The sequence below is a fragment of the Branchiostoma belcheri genome, unplaced genomic scaffold, assembly GCF_001625305.1.
Source record: "Branchiostoma belcheri isolate BF01 breed outbred unplaced genomic scaffold, Haploidv18h27 scaffold117, whole genome shotgun sequence".
In the NCBI taxonomy this organism is placed as follows: Eukaryota; Metazoa; Chordata; class Leptocardii; order Amphioxiformes; family Branchiostomatidae; genus Branchiostoma; species Branchiostoma belcheri.
Window position 1 is genome coordinate 14,930 of NW_017802569.1, and position 5,292 is coordinate 20,221.

At 41.1% G+C, this 5,292-nt stretch overlaps 1 long non-coding RNA gene across 1 annotated transcript; it reads right to left on the bottom strand.

Annotated features, from left to right (window-relative positions):
* Positions 1-261: 261 nt before the first annotated feature.
* LOC109462464 lies at positions 262-1,593 on the bottom strand. The gene is made up of 3 exons (XR_002139767.1): positions 1,509-1,593; positions 958-1,098; positions 262-385 (listed from the first exon to the last, which is right to left on the bottom strand). It is a non-coding gene; the product is annotated as an uncharacterized LOC109462464 (long non-coding RNA).
* Positions 1,594-5,292: the final 3,699 nt, after the last annotated feature.

Sequence of the window (5,292 nt, forward strand, 5' to 3'; positions counted from 1 at the left end):
CTGTTTCGTCTTTTTCTTCTCCAAATACATCAAGGTCAATGACCTGAACCAGATGTCTGTCACCATGTTACTAGTGCTATAGCAGACACCATGTGGTGGTCGATTACATTTGGTAAACTATTTGCATTTACAAATGTTGCCTTTCTATTTACCACAACTAAAGTATTCGAAAGGATAATAAAATGATCGACTGAATCTTGCCATTGTAATAGTTCAACATTTTTGTAAACAATTATAACTGCCGTTTCAACTCACCCCTTTTCCTTGGCAGCTGTTCCCTGTAGTACTCGTGATATCCCGTGATCCTCCTCTTCCTCTCCATCGTGTCTGGCGGCGGTCTCCTCTTACTGCCGCCTTTACTCTTACGGTAGTTACCGATGAAGTTCTGAAAGGACAATAAATTGATTCATCTATTGTCTTGTACGTAGGTCATGAATTTTGTTGTACCCACGTATCTGTCTTTGTGTCTACGATCGATGACTACCTTACGAAAGTCGCTGAATTTTTTGTTGTCTATAAATTTCTCTATGAAACACGGTATACTTGTCAAAGTTTAAGTCCAGTTATGGCGAAACAGGCACTATCGAACCACTGAAAATCATATTTGACATGTTTGACCAAAACTGGCGATAACTCGATACAACCAGATCAGAGGATGTCCCCTCCTAGTCTCGAATCTGGAACCTGACCTAAGATACTGTCGGACCTGGTCTGGGACTAAGGATAGACAGTTTGTGAAGGGGTGTGTGCTCCAGACAAAGGGAATGGACTGGATTTAAGATATCCTGTTTAATATTGCCACCAATAGTAGATGGGGATTGGGGAAGAGGTGTTATGGAAATGTACAGCAACTTTCATTAACCACCATTGATAATGATTAATATCGACTATAGTAGTTAACCTCAGAAAGTTATTCTGTCAATAGGGATGTAAGACGTGTAATATGTTTGGTAATACCATGACTTGGTCAACTGTTTTCCCGCTCTCCTTGGCTGCTTCTTGTATCAACGGGTGATCCTTCCTCGCCTCGGTCATTCCGCTTTCTTCATAGAACCGGACGAGTACAGGATCGTAGCCTTTCTTTCGTGTGGAGACTTCCTGTAACACGAACAAGTGAAAGTGCATTTTGTTTGGTATGAGGGCGGTTCTACAAAGGTTCTTTCTGACACACCTCTGGCCATTGTAGTAGGATGAAATTGGACATGTCTCTATAGGTAGATCACATGCCTTCCAACTTCAATTATAGGTAAATGTTTCTACGCAATCCTGATGATAGTCATAAGGCATCTCTCTCCAACCTGCCAAGCAGAATACAAAAATTCAAATACTAGCATGCGTACCAGGGAAACTAAAAAAAAAAACAACTTTATATCATCTTCAACATGTAGTTTGATATTATCAGCAGTTTTATGTGAACCGAAGTGTTTGACAAGAAATGTACAGTCATATATATTCTTTAGATAAAATGCTTTATGATTATGCATCACGGAAATTTTGAAGCGTCTCACATTATTTTGTTGTCGGAGAAGCTTCAGTATTTCATTTCTACCACGAGTAATTCGTTCTTCCTCATCTTCGTTCTCCCGATAAGCGTTCCTGGTGTTCTCATCTGCAACGAAGTCCTCGGCCGTTTGAATCCTGGGAATAAACATGCAGTGAATTATAGCCTTATGAATGTTGAAATATAGGAAATAAACGCGACTGAATGACTAGACAATATATCTAGAACATAAACAGTAGGTATAGCAGCAAAGCCCATGTTTCGAAAGAAATTAATATGTAGGTGTTTATGTGATACGATGCAGGAATATCAGAACACATCGTGATTTGTGTGTTTATTCCAACAACAGCTTCCTCCTTGCCTCGGTCAGTAATGTATGTATGTATTTAAGAGGCTCATCATTCTAAAAAAAGTCTTACTTTTAATTTTTCTCCCAAAAGAAGTAAAGCCAATATTGTATTGCTGGATAGGTTGTCAGTTATTTACCAGAGAAGCCGAAGAACCGACTGACCTTGTTCCTGAGACCGGCATCAGCCCCGTGCTGCAGCAGTATTTCCGCACACTTGGGGCGGCCCCATCTAGCTGCGTCATGGAGGGGTGTTTCTTCCTGTTGGGGCATTGACAGTGCAATTTTTCATCCTTTAGTATGATCAAATAGCAACTCCTTATGAATGTTTATATTTACATCACTTACTGACACCAAGCTCGCTTGAGACCATTCCCTAACTTTGCCTTTCATACTGGTTGTTTCTAATAATGGATAATCACGGTAACACTGCAATTTTAATCTTGTCCTGCTGACATTTTTCACAATATTTTTAAAAATAATTTCGTGTCTTAATCAGGTCATAGACCCCTGACTTTTTGCCATGTGATGGCGTACTTACTTCCGTATTCGTTGCTTTTCGCTGCGGTGTGATGAGTTGCACGAAAATAGCCCCAAATAGTACATATACAGGGCACTATATGCATGATAATGTATTTGATTATGTATAGGCTCCGCAGGACAAGAGTAAGAGTAGACATTTAATAAAAGCATGCTTTGTGACACAAAAAATGTTGGATGTATTCTAAAAGTGGATAATATGGTGTATAGCCCCATGCGTTCAAATCCGCACCAGCTTCATGTTGGCAACAGTTTAAAAGGTAGTCAGCAAATAAACCACTAAGTAAGAAGAAGAGAAGATCAATGTCAAATCTTACAATGCAGATAATACAGAAATATTTCTTGTTTCACAGCGATCAGTCTACCTACCAACCCGTCCCGTGCGTTCACATCTGCACCGGCTGCCAGTAAAACTGATACAGTTTCATGGTGACCATACCGGGCTGCATAATGCAGGGGAGAATTTTGCTGTAAAATACATCAGATGGTCTTCAGCATGACAATAGGCCGGACAGATGTGCAGATATTTTGTTGACAATTCTAACAGAATTCAGCAAGTAAACTGCTATAGAGCTATACAAATATGCACTTCGTATGTTACGGATGTGGATGTGGATATAGTCTCACATACCACTGTATTTTCTTTCTTATGTTGTTTGTAACTGCAATTAGCCCTCGGGCATGTATTTGCAAATCCTATATAGAAAATGAATGTTCTTAAAAAGTGGCATAAATATATTTCTTGTATCACAGCAGTCAGTCTACTTACACACTTATCTTGTGTGTTCACATCTGCACCAGCTGTCAGTAAAACTGACACAGTTTCATGGTGGTTAGTCAGGACTGCTTGGTGCAGGGGAGTCCATTGCTGTAAAACACATCATGGCGGGCTGAAGTAAACTAATAGAAGTAAAGTTGGAGCTGCTTGGTACAAAATATGTAAGTATTGCTTTTTTCTGTGAAATGTTACAGACAAGCTGAAAGCTGAATCCGGGTGCAGTGACCAGTGCGCCCTTGCCCTTCCCATCTGTTCCTTTTATAAGCGGTTTTCCCCTCCTGCCTCTTGATTTTCATTGCACATCCTGAAATGTTCCATCACCATATATAAGCAAAGTGACGAAAGACATGGCAACAAACCAAAAAGCCACCAGCAGCATTAGGGTTGACTCCCTCCGCTAACAGCTGCTTCACTCTGTCCGTGTCTCCTTCCCTTGCAGCGTCAGACAGGAACAGGAGAAACAACTGTTTTAACTGAAACAAACATCAAAGTATGTACAGATATTAAAATGTAAAAAAAGACAATCGAGCTGTCCTGTCGCAAGGGGGCCCCTTAGGGACCGTACGATATTTAGCTCCAAAATTTTTTCCTTCACCCTCCCCCCAGCTCAATTTTTTTCCTCGACCCTCCCCCTGACGTCCATAATATACATTGGAAGAAAAAATGACGTTTACACGTCCAACGGCCGGAGTAAGTTCCCGCCCGTCCAGAGTGTAGAGGACGTCCAAACAATATATTAATTACATGTACTAGTATATTTTATAGCACTATTTTTTGGGGCGAGGGCGCCGAGGCATCCTCCCAAAAATTAATTTGTCGTCCTCAACAACGCTACGTACCGCACTTTGAGAGCCAGAATTTTCCGAGAGAAGGGGGGGGGGGGCGGAAAAATTAGAGATTTGTAACCCTCTGAAACGTGTTTTCCTGCATTTTCGGGGGAAAATATTGTTGCTACACGAAGCTAGATTTCTAGTACTTTGTAGCTAAGTTTCTTACTCGCTATTCGACTGCATGACGTTCACGAACTTCTTCCACAATACACAAAGGGGATCAGTGCTTGCTCCCCGGGAAAATTTAAAAATCTTGACCCCCTGGAAACGCCTTTTCCTGTATTTTGGGAACGCATTTTTGCTGTTTTGCTGGTACACAATTCTGAGTTTAATATCGCTATTCGACTACATTTCGTCTATTCGTCAATCGAATCTCAGTTCGCCTCAACCAAGGACATTACAGAAGATTTCTTAGTAGGACATTCTGAAATCGGACAAAAATGTTGAGCTAGTCCTTGGTTTAATTAAAATTACCTTGTATGGTTTAATCTCATCGGCTCCGGGAAATTCGAGCGGCGCTGTGCGGGACCTGAGCGGGCCGGGAATATCGATGCATACACGATTCTACACACGTTAAAAATACTGTTGTGTTGTTGGGAAGGGCGCGGTGTGCCGCGAAAATAAACTGCATTTTGTCTTCAGAAGAGCTGGATTTCATTTTTACCGATATAGTTACGAAGGGCGCTAAAAACGAGATCTATTTTGGCCAGCAGAACAACCTCAACCTAGTAATACGTAATGCACAGCTGATAAACCAATCAGAGCGCAGGTTTTCGGGGGTGAACCAATCAGAGCTTGCAACTCGCAGTAATACCTACATGTAGAAGACGGCGTTCGTGTGATTTCAGATTTCAAGTGGCCGCGCAGCGCGGAAAATGCATTTTACAAGCGGTTTAAAATTATTTTAAAGTTTTAAATTGTTTTATAAGTGTAAATGGAAACAATATCTGAGCAGTAGGCTTCCTTCTTGTGTAAACTCAGCCGCTATCGCCTGTAGCAGTACTAAGTCATCTTCATAAAAAAAAGGACCTTCTCCGACCAAGTGTCTGTGGCAAAAATAAGGCGTCCAAAGACGCATTTTTTTAAATTTGGGGACGTATTTTGACACACCGCCAAATCCAGTGAGCCGCGGGTGATACGATACGTAGATCGTACTAGTGGGTGCGGGACATTTTCCTCCGGAAAAATTTAATTGCAGGGCACCAAAAACGTTATTTCCCGCACTTTGAGAGGCAAATTTTGGTGAGAGAACGTCTGAAGTTATTTTAGATTAAAAACAAATATTTACCTTGACCCT